The 14,997-nt window shown below is 53.3% G+C and overlaps 1 protein-coding gene across 1 annotated transcript in view; it reads right to left on the bottom strand.

Moving 5' to 3' along the window:
* DGKI (diacylglycerol kinase iota) overlaps nucleotides 1–14,841 on the bottom strand; it is a 270,647-nt gene extending 255,806 nt beyond the window's left edge. Inside the window, exons 1-2 of the mRNA XM_045288847.1 lie at nucleotides 14,740–14,841; nucleotides 2,479–2,574 (exon numbers count right to left, since the gene is read on the bottom strand). The gene's annotated coding sequence lies outside the window, so the exon portion shown is untranslated. The remainder of the gene's footprint in view (nucleotides 1–2,478; nucleotides 2,575–14,739) is intronic.
* Nucleotides 14,842–14,997: the final 156 nt, after the last annotated feature.

Genomic DNA, 14,997 nt, shown 5'->3' with positions numbered 1-14,997 from the left:
CCAGTGAGTCGATGGCGCCCTTTCCTGAGAAGAGGCTGCACCAAGTTGTGGGTGTCCGTTCACAGGAGACTCAGCAGGTGGCTGTCCTGCACAGAGCACCAGACAAGGACCGGAGGAGGCAAGTTGGGTGACGAGGCAGAACCCCTAGGGACAGTTCAAAGGTATATCTGCAAATAAGCTTTCATTTTCTCCACTCCATATGATTATTATTTGATGTCCCCAGCCCAGTGATCTTGCAATTCACTGAGCGCCTCCTGTTCATTCCTTCTTTGAATCCCAACAGCTGGGTTTTCCACAGGTAACCATAATGTCGTCAGACTCCCCGCAATTAGACTTGTATTAGAAATGCGTATGCGGAAAGCTGAACTGATATTTATATCCACTGAATCCACAACCAAATTAAAAAGAAACGCAGCCACTCTAAGTTCAGCTCTGCGTTGGAAAGGCAACTGAAATCAACGTCATCTGGTGGGGGCTCACCGGGGCCCAGAGGTCAGGAGTCCTTCAGCCCAGCCCAGTCTGAGTGGGGTGACCTCGGGGTCCAATCCAGGTCTCCCTGAGTTCAAATCTGGAGTCTGTTCACATGGGCCTTTCCAAACCTCACTCGCAGTACCCTTGTTTCCCCCACCGCCCTCATGAGACCCCCCTAAATGAAATCTATACCCTTTGACCGAGCCACAGCGTCCTCAGAGGTGAGAAGGATCTTGGTTCTGGACCCGGGTGCCAGGCAGTGTGGTCAAAGGCTTTGAAAGTTATCTGCTTCCGGCTTTGCAGGGTAACACCCCCCTCTCCCTTCCTAGTGATTACAGGGAGCGTGCTCGTGTGCAGATCCCAGGCGTCGTGCGTTGCCCGATTTACTTCCTCTCACCTACCACCTGAGCAGAGTGAAAGAGAAGCGCACCTGTCATGGACGGGAGGATGCCGGTTTCCATCCAGGGGCAGATGGGCAGGGCCTGTCCTTTCTTTGTCACTGTCATGAATGAGTGGGTGTGGCTGGTGCTGCCTATGTCGTGACATCACCTGGCAGCTGTGTAATGATGCAACCATGGCCCACGAGGAGATGCGATCACCTGTCAGTCACGGCCTTACTCAGGGGACACAGTCCTGATCCGATGTGAGGTGCCTCTGGGTGAGGCCTGCACCCCTCTTGATTTTACAAGAGACAAAGGAGGAGGAAATCGTGCAGAGGGGAATCTCAGTACCATCAAGAATCGAGAGCCAGAGTGAAGCGTGTCCTTTGGACCCAGTGTCCCTGTGCTGAAAACCTCCCTTACCCAAAGGAGGATTGACGCCAAGACACAAGAGCCTCCGGGAGCAGTGCACCCACAGATGTGGAAAGGAGACAAGGACCTCCCCCCAGAGTCACAGATAGAGAAAGCCTTCCCCTCCAACTGGCACCTGACCCCAGACTTGTATCCTCCTAAACTTGACGGGGGAAGACAATAAATGTCCGATTGTTAAGCCCCTCGCTGTGGTAGGCTTGTGACAGCATTCTTCCAGACTGATCATTTTAAACCACACAGGGTTCATGGGAGCGGTTTACTTGTCTCACCTCTTACTGCCTGGTAACCTTCTCCCCACAAAGCCTTTTAACGATGCTTCCAAATACAGTCAGAAAGCAATGTGTCGATGCAATGAGCACTTCATTTCCCTGACTGTCAGGTCACCTCGTTCTAGAAATTTACCCTCCACTGTGTACTCAGAATTCTTTTCTCACCTACCCCACCCCCCACTCCACTAGCACCCCCTCCCTCACCCACCACAGAGCCTCCCTCCACACACAGCCACCTCGCTGGTAAACAGACTCTCCCTCCCTCTCTCCTCTCAGCCTCCAACCCATGTGCAGAAACCTCCCCTAGGTGTCTGCTGTCCTAAGGACACACAGGAACCTGGCTGCATATGACTGGACCCGTGAGGATGACCTTAAGGATTTCAAATGACTGAAAATGATTTTCAAACAATCAAACCCAAATCATTGGTACTCCAACTAACCAATCAAGTCATGATTCAAGTATTTCAAATAGTACTATTGGTAGGAGGAATGCTACTATTTAGAAGTAATACTACTATTAGTCATTGACCCCTCAGAAACAAAACAAAAAACCCTCACTGTCACCAAGTCACTAGACTCACAGCGACCCTACAAAAAGGTGCAGAACGCTCTCTGTGGGTTTCTGGGACTGCAAATCTTTCCACGAGTAAAAAGCTTCCACCTTCTCCCTAGGAGTGCCTCCTGGTGGTTTTGAACTGCTGACCTCGTGGTTAGCAGCCCAACACATATCCCACTATGCCACCAGGACTCCTTATAATGAACTCCTAACTCACCGAAAGGCCACCTTGAAAGCCCTGCTCACACAAATAAACTCTTGTGTGTAAGCCTTGAAAACACCTCCACCCCACCCCTACCTCCAGGAGGCCCTCAGTCTGCAGGCCCAGAGCCCAGCTCCCGCCCCAGAAGACGGCGCCCAAGGTACTCACTGCAAATCGGACTTGGCAGTTCTCCTCGCCCAGGTAGCACAGGTCCCCCGAGACGTTGGTCTCCAGCCACAAGTGCTCTCCGTTGATGGCGTTCTCCTGGAAGGGAGGGAGGGGCCGCTTTACCTGCTGTCCTCTCCAGGAGATCTGGGGAGAGCTTCCAAACCAGCTCTTAGAGTCCAGAGAGCCAGGGAACCCGGAGAGTTGACACTCGCATCAGTCAAATGCTGCTGCGCTTGCCCCTCAGGGGGCCTTGTGGCACACACAGTGGATTACATGTTGGGCTGTTAACCACAAGGTCTGCGGTTCAAATCCACCAGCCTCTCCTCCGGAGAAACAGGAGGCTTTCTGCTCCTGTAAAGAGCTACGGTCTTGGAAACCCATCAGAGCAGCTCTACTCTGTCTTATTAGGGCACTAGGAGTCAGAGTTGAGCTTGGTTTTGGGGGGTGGGGGTTGCTCCTAACACCAAATTCTGGAGTTGCTGTGTGTCCTTAGTCCATTCTACCTCCTGATGACTGTGTTACTGTGCAGAACCAGCCTGAGGGTTCTTTATGGGGGCAGACTGCTCCTGGTCTTTCCCTCCATGGAGTCCCTGGTTGGGCTCAGCTACTGACCGTGTGGTTGGCGACCAAGCCCTTAGCCACTGTGCCACCTGGGCTTCGTCACCCCAATTCTAGAAACCCACAGAACTGTCTAGGAAAGACACTGGGCTAGACCTCAACCCCGACAGACACTACCATAAGCCTGATAGATCACCCAGCAGGCAGCAATCTGGAAAATAAGCAAGGGGAGAAGAACAAAGAAAACTGTCACTGGTTCATCCCCAAATGAGCCTTTACTTAACAGGGGGTCTAAGAAAAGGCGAGCGATGGCTATTTGGAAATTCTTCTATGCCAGTGATGGGTAAGCTATGCTTCTGAGGGCAGCAGATCTCATAACTGCGTCGAAGCTGCTGCAGACTCAAAAACAGATTAGTAATAAAATCCAAACCAAGAGGAGGGAATGGTATAACAGCTTACATTCTAAACACCCTGTTTGCAGAAAGCTATGGATGCAGCTATCGATGCAGAACGCTATGGATGATTGTACTCTGATTATTTGCTGAGCAAATCAAGCTGGATTCTATAAAGACGAATGTGGCATCAGGATTAGAGAAAGGCTTATTAACAGCCTGCAATATGCAGATGACACCACTTTGCTGGCTGAAAGTGAGGGCTATTTGAAGCACTTGCTGATGAAGGTCAAGGATGGCAGCCTTCGGTATGCATTACAAGTGAACCAATAGGTCACAAATGACGTATTGCATTGGGAAAATCTGCTGCACGAGACCGACCTCTTAGAAGGTGGAAGAGCAAGGAGGTTACTTTGAGGACGTAGGTGTGTCTGACCCAAGCCATGGGATTTTCAGTTACATGCATGTGAAAGTCGGACCCTGAATGAGGAAGAGCAAAGAAGAGCTGATGCATTTGAATGGTGGTGCTGGTGAAGCATACTGAAAGTCCCTGCCAATGGGACAAGCACACCTGTCTGGGAAGAAGTGAGGCCAGAGGGCTCCTTAGAGGCAAGGATGTCAAGACTTCCTCTTACACGCCTTGGACGTGTTGTCAGGAGATACCAGTGCCTGGAGAAGGACTTCCTGTTCGGTAAAGCGGAGGGGCGGTGAAAAAGAGGAAGCCCCTCCAAGAGATGGATGGACACCGGGGCTGCAACCATGGGCTCCGGAACAGGAACGGTTATGAGGGTGGTGCAGGACCGAGCCATGTGGCCTTCAGGGTAACTATGGGTCAGAACCGACTCAGTGGTGTCTAGAACATGGGTGCTAGGGGCCCGCAGTGCAGGGATGTGAACAGCCTCACGGTGTAGCAGACACTGTCGTCACGAGGATTTGGGCAGGTGCCAACGTGGAACCCCTGACCCTCTCATCTCCCTCTCGACCCATTTTAGGTTTATCTAATATTGTCAGCTTTCTTTTCGATAAGGTTTTTCTGTTTTATTTGCTCATTGTGAGTGGGTGCTTTTTTGGTTTCTGTCTTTGTTTTAAGGAGCCCTGTGGTCTCGTGGTTCCCCGTTGGGCAGCTGGAAACCGGCAGCAGCTCCCCAGGAGAAAGACTGGGCTCTATTCCTGCAAACACACGCAGTCTCGGAAACCCACAGGGGGTTGCTGTGAGTCAGCATTGGCTCGATGGCGGGAAAACGGTTTTTGTTTTGATCTTTGTGTTGTGCTTTTTCTGTGTAGGGACGTCAGGATAGGTCAAACCATCGAGACAGTACCTGGATTTATCATCTCCTAAGGGCACGGAAGGGGAGGCTGTGGAGAAAATGGGAAGTGAACAAGCAAGAGTACAAGAAAGAAGAAAATGTTCTAAAGTTGATTGTGGTGAGGATCGCACAACTCTTCCTAACATGAGCAAGCAACTAAACAGTGCGATGTGTGAGTTATATCTCAATAAACCACTGTACTTGTTTAAGTCACAGATGTCTCCAAATTCAGGCATTTTACTAACTCAGTCTGACTCAAACTGGATCGCTTTACTGCTTCTAAAAATGTTGTGCACTTCTGTGATATAGGTGTATCCAGAACTGCAAGGATATGTTATCTGAGCAATAATCTATTGTCAAGAAATTCTCATGTTCCCTGGGGGAATCGGGTGGTGACAGCACTGATTTTGAACAGTGGGATGTATAGGAGTCCAGATGCTTTCAACCAACCAAATCCCTTGGGAGAAGACCCATGCCACACCCACCCCCTGCCCTGGAATCGTTTCCAACACAGCCACCCTATAGCGGGTGTCCCAGACAGCCTCATCTTTCTCTCCTGGAGTGATCCGTGGGCTTGAACCACCAACCTTGCCTTTGATTGCACTCAGCCAAGCCATCAGGGCTCCTTTAGAAACTTGACAGAGAGTAACTGGGTACATCATAAAATCCAAAGCCAGAGAGGGGAATGGTATTAGAGCTTAAATTCTAAACACGTGTTTTTTTGGAAGGCTATGGATGATAGTGGAAGCCCCAAATCCATTTGCAGTGTCCCTCTGTGGACTGTCTCCAGTGAAGCCCCTCTGACCGCAGCCCAGGGATGTGACTGGCTTCAGACGGGCCCTGAGCTCTAAGGGGGAAGCCGGTGCTTGTTTATCCAGAAAGAAACCCAAGCACGCCTGCAGGCTTGACCAGAAAGTTGCTCTTGCTTTGATCTTATCCAATGTGTGCACATGGGCACATGATTCGTTTTTCATGAGGCATGATTTCAATCCTAGAATGAAACATTCAGAATACGTAGGGCATGTTATCAAGAGAGACCAGCCCCTGGAGGAAAATATCTCGCTTGGTAAAGTAGCGGAGCAGCGGAAGCAGAGGAAGACCTTCGACAAGATGGACGGACACAGTGGCTGCATCGATGACCTTGGACATGAGAGCAATGGTGAGGACGGTGCAGGGCCAGGCAGTGTCCTGTTCTGTTGTGCACGGGCTCGCTGTGCATCTGAACCAACCTGATGGCACCTCACAACAACAACAACAACAGGTCACTCACTATGAGTTGAGACAGACTTGACAGCAGGGGGTTGGACTGCGGGAGGGGTCGTCCACCTTGTTCCTTCAGATTCAAGCGGGAACAGTTTTCCTTCAGGGCTGAGAGCCTCAAGTCTCCTCAGACAGAAAAACTCAAATGGCCTCTTGTGACTTGTGGGCTCCGCGCCCTGTGAGCCACTTCTATCTCTTCAAGTCCATTAACTAATTGTATCCCATCAAGAGATACAGTCCGGGAAACCCAGGGGGCAGTTTGACCCTGGATTAGAGGGTCACGGTGAGTCAGAATGCACTCAAGGGCCGTTGGCGATGATCAAGTTGATTGAGTTGAGACTGCCCAGGGCCCAAGACTGGCTGGGCTTTCCACGTCTCTTTTTGTACAAACCCGAGAACTGAGGGGGGAGAGAAGCCCGGAGGAATTCCATGGAAAGAGACATGACATATAGACGCGTAGTGAGCACAAGCTCACGGGGAGCCCTGCATGTCCCAAACCAGACTCGCTGCCGTCTAGTGGATTCTGACTCACAGTGACCCCTACTGGGCAGAGGAGAACTGCCCCTGTGGATTTTCCAGACTGTCACTCTTTATGGAAATCAGAAACCTGGCCTTTCTCCCTCGGAGTGGCTGGTGGTTTCATACTGCCAACCATCCAATTAGCAGCCAAATGCATAACCACTATGCCGTCAGGGCTCCTCGACCTCATCAGTATATACGAGCACACTCAAACTTGCCCACACTTTACCTAGCAGGCTCACTTCTCGGGGTGCACCCTAAGGCAGTAAGGCTAATGCAAGGAACGTGAGGTTCATAAGAGATTTGTTTCTGCCACCCAAGAGCCCAAAGCCCTAAGTGCCCCAGTGCCCAGTGAGGAGGATGACAGACGTATGGAATGAAACAGGTGAGGGCAATGTCATCAAGAGCCACACCTACGGAGGGAGACCCGCCAGCGGAAAGCTGAGTGAAGCCATGCCAAGCGAATGAGAGAGAAACTCAGACCCGGCTGTGTGTGCGAACAACTGCGATCACCACTCTGCCTTAAAAAATGAGCACAGAAAAAACGGCGGCACCTTGGTCGCCGGACGTCCCCTTTCCTGGAACTGTCCTCCTCGACTAGATCCCAGCTCTCCTCTCGGCCGCCCCCCTATCTCTTGAACCCAGCCCCATTCCTTCCCCGTCCACTTGTCAAGGTGGCCAGCATTCACACTCCTAACCCCAACAGTCCCTTCTCAGCCAGCCAAAACTGTCTAGTGTGATAGAGTTCGTGTTTTAAGTGGAAACATGAAAGGGGTCCTGGGGGCACCGTGGGTTAGGTGTTAGGCTGCTGATGGGAAGGTTGGTAGTTCAAACCTACCAGCCACTCCAGGGAGGATGTTGAGGCTGTCTGCTCCCATAAAGATGTACAGCCTCGGGAACTTGATGCTGTGGGTTACAAGCTGGGCTGCTATAACTGCAACCCATAGTTATAGCAACCCAAGAGAGACTAGAGGATTCTACTCCTGTAAAGAGTGACCATCTTGGACACCCACGGAGGCAATCCTAGCCTGTCCTGTAGGGTGGCTGTGAGTCAGAATGGACGCGAAGGCAGTGAGTTAGCTAAGCGAACTGACCCCGGGTGTGTGGTAGGACCAGCTTCCTGGGCACGCCCACACCCACTTACAGTGACCAGCTCTCAGGCTGCTCTGAGCCCGGGGCTCCTAGGACTCGCATTTGAAACCCCAAAACCAAACCCACCGCCGACTCACAGTGACCCTGTAGGACAGACTCACGGTGACCCTGTAGGGCAGACTCACGGTGACCCTGTAGGGCAGACGCACAGTGACCCTGTAGGGCAGACTCACAGCCTGCCTCAGAGGCTCTCCAGGGTGATTCCATGAAGCAGCAGCCAGCCACATCTTCCTTCCTGGGGGTGGCTGGTGGGTTTGAACCACCAGTTTTTCATTTAGCTTTAGCCATGGTGGTCGTGGTCATGAGTTAGGCTGCTAACTGTAAGGTCAGCAGTTTGAAACCAGCAGCTGCTCCGGGAGACTTGCTTTCTACTCCCATAAAGAGGCACAGTCTTGGAAACCCACGGAGGAGTTCTACCCTGTCCTGCAGGGTCGCTATGAGTCATCATCGACCCCATGGCAGGCAGTTGGTTTTTTGTTGTGTTCTGTTTTTTAACCATTGTATCACCAGGGTTCTTCCTATACGTAAAAGCATGTATATAAAACAAAGGCTTTATTTTAACCTTGCTGTTAAGTAGATTCAACTCTTTGGACCAAAGTAGGCCGGGGCAAATCTGCCCCCTCAGGTTTCCAAGGATGGATCTTCCCAGAAGCAGACGGCCTCACCTTTCTGCCAAAGAGCAGCTGCTGGGTTTGAAGCACCAGGAGTTCTCAGCCATGCAAGTCACCACTGCACCCCAGGGTGCCTCTTTCCACAGAAGAGGGATGGAAGTAGGGAAACGCACGCTCCTGCCTCCTTCCCAGCCTCCTGTGAGAAGTTTCTAGAGAGGAGCTGCCCCAGTTTCATAACCCAGTTTAAACCCGGCTTGTGTAAAGACGCCCCTTCATCCCTGAGCCACGCAGGCTGTGCGGACACGTTCCAACTACGCGCTGCTTCCTCCTGCTGGACAGGGAGGAAGGTCTGTCTGGGTGGGTTCTGGGGCTTACACAGCCCCACGTGCTCCTGGGGGAGTTTCCAGAGGCCGGGGAAGGAAGAGCTGAGCTCCAGGGCTTAAAGCCAACTGCTCTTTGACAAAGGCTCTCAGCCACTCCCCCAGCCCTCTGCAGGGAGGCGCGGAGTCTGCTTTAGGTGGCAGGACATGCGAATAATCAAGTGGTGGTGGTGGGGGGGGCTCCCTTTCCACTGGGCCACCACCACCACCCCCTTTTCACTGGGCCGCTGTGAGGGAAAAACCAGGGACGAGTGGGCTCTGAAGCTGCACCGTCTCGGGAACAGTAAGGAAAACTAAGCCAAGTTGACCCTGGCTTTCTTAAACTGTAAGTCTTCACCGGAGCAGAAAGCCTCATCTTCCACCCTCGGAGCAGCTGGTGGCTTCAAACTGCTGCCCTTGTGGTTAATAGCCCACCGCACAAGCCACTAAGCTACCAGGGCTCCTCTGCAGTAAGAGGAAAAGAAACACAATACCAAACTCATTGCCACCGAGTCAACTCTTACAGGGACCCTATAGGACACGATAGACCTGCCCCGGTGAGTTTTCGAGGCTGTAACTGGTCACAGGAATAGAAAGCCCAGTCTTTCTCTCTTGGAGCTGGCCAGTGGTTTTAAACTGCTGACCTTTCGGGTCTCAGCCAGACATGTAACCGCTACACCACCAGGGATCCTGTAGTCAGGCAAGACCCCGTGACCCACAAAGCAGACACGGGGGATGTTCACCAGAACCAACATCTGTGGAGGGCTGCTGTGTTTGCAACAACAAAAAAAAAACAACACGGGGCGTTAACGGCAAAGTGGGCTGTTCTAACGTACCAACCCACCAACCTCTCCTCTGACTGTTTCCAAGACGGACCATCTTGGGAAGCCCTACACAAGCGGGTAGAGGGCGGAGCAGGGAGGTGCTTTGGGGGCACCGTGGGTTACGCACTGGGCTGGTCAACCTCTGGATCAGTAGTTCAAACCCACCAGCCACTCCACGGGGGTCCGAGGAGGCTGTTTGCTCCCATACAGATGTGCAGTCCCAGAAGCCCTGAGGGCAGTGCTGCCCCACCTGTAGGGTCACCGTGAGTCAGAATCGACTCGGTGGCCGCAGGTTTCTTTTGGTTTGTGTTTTGGGGCGCCGAAGAGGAAAGAGCTGTTTCTTTTCCCAGCAGGCTTTGCAGCTGTGTCAGCAGAACTGCTGGACCAGGAGACAGTCTGGGGGCCCGCCAGACCCCTAGCTCAGAGTCCACCTGGCTGAACCTAAAACAGCGATCCAGCCCCACAAGCCAGGCAGCTGGGAAGTAGCCACGTTCCTCCCCTCAGAGGACCTCCCAGGAGAGACTCAACCACAAATAAACACGCACGAGTTTGGCACTGAGGTCCGTCCACCACGGTGCTGTGGAGCCAGGGACAGCAAGATAGCAGAACTGCTTCAGCTAAGACGTGGAGGGGGGCTTGGCCGAGGCCTGGACAGGAAGGTGCAATGTCCACACTGGGTCAGGGCCACAGCCCACTCTGTCAGCAGACTGCTTGGGCACCTGCTGAAAGCAGGTTTGGGTCACCTCTCTGCCTCCTCCGTCTGAAGGACAGGGGACCTCCCCAGAGAACAAAAGGCGTGTGCTCTGTATCTCCCAGAGAGCTGGATGGGGGCGGGGCAGGAAACCCCAACAAGAACCACCACGGAAGGAGAGAAGGTTCTGGAATCTAAGAGCCGGGCTGAAACAGCAGTGGCTAAATCGCTCACATGCTGCTGGAAGCTAACAATGGCCAGGCCATGGGGGGAGGGTGGGGGAGGTCCCCGTTGACAGGGGCGGACGCGGGCTGAGAGAGGTGAGGAAGTTGACCACGGCCTCCCAAGGACTAGAACGGGTCTGGTGCATGGTCCCAGGAAGGGATGTACACGGGTTCCCGCTGCACACTAGCATCCCAAAGAGCGCCCTGGCTCCTGGGAGCCAAACGCTGCTTGGGGCGCCAGCAGTCCTTCCAGTCTGCTTGGGGCCTTGATCCTTAGCCAAGCTCATCCGTGGCCCCGGTTTGCTTGGATCAATCTGTTTGCCTGTGCGTCTCCTCCGCCTCAGCTGTGTGCACACAGGTGTAAATTAAAGAGGGGAAGAATGCAGCGGACACGGAATCCAGGCACACCTGCCTCTGGGGCCACTTGATGTCAGCCCTCACTGACACGGAGCAAGTCGCCAGGCCTTTCTTCCTCCACTCTGAAGCTGGACTGGAATCACTGACCTTTCAGTTAGTGCCCAAACAAACGCACTGCCTTACAGCCGATGCCGACTCTCAGGGACCCAAGTGCACGGGGTAGAACAGCCCCTGTGGGCTTCCTAGACTGTAACTCTGTATGGGAGTAGAAAGCCTCGTCTTTCTCCTACGGAGTGGCTGGTAGCTTCGAACTGCTGACCTTGTAGTTTGTAGCCCAATGTGTAACCAGCGCTCCAGCCAAGCAATTGCTCCAGTCCGTATTAGGAAGTAAAGGGAGATCCCAGGAGAGGCATGCTTTTCCTGAGCCACTTGGACACCAGCCCCTCTGTCCAGGAAGAAGCTGTGTTTATGTTGGATGCAGCCATTTGGGGGTCCTGGCCACTTTCATTGTGAGGTGTCCAGGACCCACAAGGTGAGAATGTTCATGAGCTGGGAGAGGGAGACATTATACAAGGCAGCAGATTCATTATACATTGAATCCAGACATAGTTGCCAAAAACCAAACCTCCTCTCCCCCCCTCCGCCCTGTCACTTGCCACAGTGGTGCTCTGGAAAGCCAAGAGCTCAGATTCACCAGGGGCTCCGTCCAGGCCAGAACGGCAACTCCTAGGCCAGCTCTCTGCCACTCTGACCATCGGGAAAGGACAGTGCCTTCACCACACAGAAATCTTGGGCCAAACGCCCGCCTCACTGGGGGCTCTTAACAAGTGCTTCTAAGGGACTTGGGAATTTCAGACTCCGGACTTCAGATGAAGTGAATGGCTACTCGGCATGTACTTGGGTCAAAAGCCATCTGTTGATCAGTGCCCTCCCACCATCTTAATTGGGGACCCTGACAGAATGGGGGAGACTTGTGGAACCGAACCATAAACCTCAGCAAAGTAAACCAACAAGCCGGCCTACAGGACTAGTCAAGATGGGAAGAAGCCCTGAGATTAGTGCCCTGAGACGCACTTCAAACTGGGAACCAGACTAGCTCCCCAGGTCTCCTAGTAGCTAGGGGACCCCCAGTGGCACTGGGAGTTATGTGTTGGGCGGCTAAGCATCTGAACCAGCAGTTCAAAACCACCAGCTGCCCCTTGGGGAAAAGATGAGGCTGTGTACTCCCGGAGAGAGTTAAAACTCACAGGGCCAGCTCTCCCCTGTCCTGTGGGGTCACTGTCGGACCTCATTCCGTGGCAGTGGTTACATGATAGACTTGGGGGGAAAGTGGGCATCACCTGGATGCACTGTGTTCCCTTTATAAATCTCCTGAGACCAAAGAGTCAACCCCCCCACCCCAAACCTCCCCCCAAAACACCAAAATCCCAGGTCACTGTTGTTGAGTCAATTCTGAGTCATGGCGACTCTACAGGACAAGGAAGGACGGCCCCTGTGGATTTCTGAGTCTGTAACTCTTCACGGGAGTAGAAAGCCCCATCTTTCCCCCAGGAGTGGCTGGTGGTTTCAAGTGGGCAGCAGCGCAACTGGTCAGGGCTCCTTCTTAGCCAGCAGTTACTGTGAAACCGGGAGGAGAGTGCTGCGAGCCAACAGAGGAGAAAGGAACCACGAGCCAACAGAGGAGAAAGGAACCACGGGCAACAGAGAGAAGGACCCTGGGGGGTGAAGAATGTAACAATGTAACTGCACAACAGAACAATGTAACTGCACAACAGAACAATGTAACCGCACAACATGGGCGGGAACTGCGGAATGAAACCGACACGCTGTGCACACCCATCCCTACTATTACAGCAGAAAGGACCAATACAGCCCAGTCACGAAATGGGTAAAGGACTTGAATACACATTGTTAGGTAGCTAGCATAGGGACCTCAGCATCCATTATGCATGCTCAGAGGTTCGAGCTTCTGGCCAGGAAGGGGTGGTACACCTAGGTGGGCATTACACCTGCATTGGCCCATCTAAGCCAGGTGAATTTGATTCAGCCAATGGGGTTGACCAGTATTGTCGATCACACCTCCCAACGGGGCCCCTGAAAAGGCCAGATGGTTTGCTCAGGCACACGCTTTCCCAGAGGCTGTGATACAATGTAGCACAGCTGGGCTGTGGTCCAGAGCCGCCAGGCTCCGGGCCCCCAGTCCCGCAACTGTGCTGTGGACTCTGTCTGGCCTGAGTTCCATTCACTGTATGACCTGAAACTGCTACTATTCTCTATAAACCCACTGGGATCACAGACCAGGCTTTGGCGTGAATTCTTTCTTGCACGGAGTCAAGGACCAAGGTGTATCTCTCCCCGGAGAGATCTAACAGCATCGCTCCAAAAAAGGAACTGAAGGGACCGCCAAAGGCAGGGAAGGTGCTCGGGGCCACGGGCCAACAGAGAGGCGCAAGTCAAACCACTATGAGTGCCCTTGCTACCCCTAGGAGGAGGGCAAAGACGGAAAGGAAATAAAACCTGGAACAAACAGCAGTGTGGTGTCTGGGGAACACGAGCCAGCGCTGACCCAGGGCTGGTGGGAATGCAAATTGAGGCAGGTGCAGTGGGAAACTGTGGTGATGGCTCGAAAGCATACAAATAAAATTTGCTCTAGGCTTAAATATTTCCTGCTTGTTCCACGACGGAAATTTCTTCTCTCGCTTTTTTACTGTGGTTGGTGGTCTTTTCTTTCATACTCTTTCATGGTGGTGGAATAATTTGGAAAAGGATGTCTGTAAGGGCTGTGCAACAATGGCACTGAATCGTACATGCAGAAGTTGTTGAATTGGAGCATGTTTCGTTGTGTGTATTTTTGCCACAATTAAAAAAAAAAATCCAAAAACTACAAGTGCTCGCCAGGCTACTAATGACCCTACAATCCCACCCCAGCCACGTGCAGCAAAGTGCTGACAGCAGAGACCCACATAGAGAAATGCACCCCGGCGCTCCCTGCACTATGATCCACCACTGCTCAAAGGTGGATGTGACCCAGGTGTCCACCATCGAGTGAGTGGCTACACAAAACGCGGCCCACACAGATGCAATGGAGAAAACCGTGCTCCAGTGTGGCCAGAGCCGGAAGATGCTACACCAAGCAAAATAAGCCAGTCACACAGGGATGAACACTGTGTGGCATCCACTATGTAAAAAAGACAAACCATCTACACCGCCCATTCTTCCATGAACAGTGAGGCGAGAGTGGGAATGATTTCAAGGACGGGGCAGCACTGAGCCGTGCTTCATCCGGCTGTGCCTGGCCCGCTGAGTCAACGACAAAAGGAGTGAAGTGGAAGAAAATTAATGAACAAGTGCCCTCCGTCTTCCATCAGCAACTATACAGGCCCACTGCTTCAAGAGCCGCCCGCCTCTGGGTGGGGGTAAGGTGTGCTTGGGCCAGAAAGGAATACGGGAGGTACCATCACTGACTCTGGGAAGATAAAGCTACACTGGGGACGTGCTCTTACCGTCCGCTTGGCGGGCACCAGTGACGGGTGGGCACAGGGGGCTGGGCAGCCGGGCAGCGGTGCTAACTCACCAGGCCGTTGATCTGAGGCCCTGCTGTGTGGGTTTGTACCTCCAACCTTTAGGTCCATAGGCCAGGGAGGATCCTGCTAAGTCCCTCCAAAACTCACTGCCACCCAGGCGAGGCCGACTCAGAGTGACCCTACAGGACAGGGAAGAACTTTCGAGACAGTGACTCTTTACAGGAGCAGAGAACCTGGCCTTTCTGCTGAGGAGTGGCTGGTGGATTTGAACTGCTGGCCTTGCGGTGAGCAGCCCAATGGACCACTGCAATGCTGCACCCCCACCCACCCACCCTCGCCCCGCCCCGAGGTCGGACATCTGAAGACGGGTCTGTGAGCCATGCTGAGACGATGAGGTCAGTCTCCCGCATCGGCACGGGGATTCGGAGACGAAAAACAACGCATGCAGCTGAGACGGTGTCTGGAAGGGAGGCGGACACCTACGCTCCAGTCCAGGGTCGCTCTGGGCTCCTTGGCGGGGCCGTTGGCCACGGAGAGGCTGGGGGCGTGTGCGGGGGCCAGGTGCTGCAGCCCTGCCCGGGAGATAGCCTTCCTGCAGAGGGGAGAGAAAACAGAGAGCCAGTGTCAAAGGGGGACACCGAGGGAGAGCGCCCTCCAGCCTCCGAGGTCTGCGTACCTAAAAACCTCTCTGCACAGGCGTGAGGCTGCGCACCTCTCCCACCACCCTCCCCCACCAGCCCC

Source organism: Echinops telfairi, unplaced genomic scaffold (genome assembly GCF_000313985.2).
Source record: "Echinops telfairi isolate 266 unplaced genomic scaffold, ASM31398v2 ScPeMD7_23;HRSCAF=83, whole genome shotgun sequence".
Taxonomy (NCBI): domain Eukaryota; kingdom Metazoa; phylum Chordata; class Mammalia; order Afrosoricida; family Tenrecidae; genus Echinops; species Echinops telfairi.
This window is presented reverse-complemented; position numbering and strand designations above follow the sequence as displayed.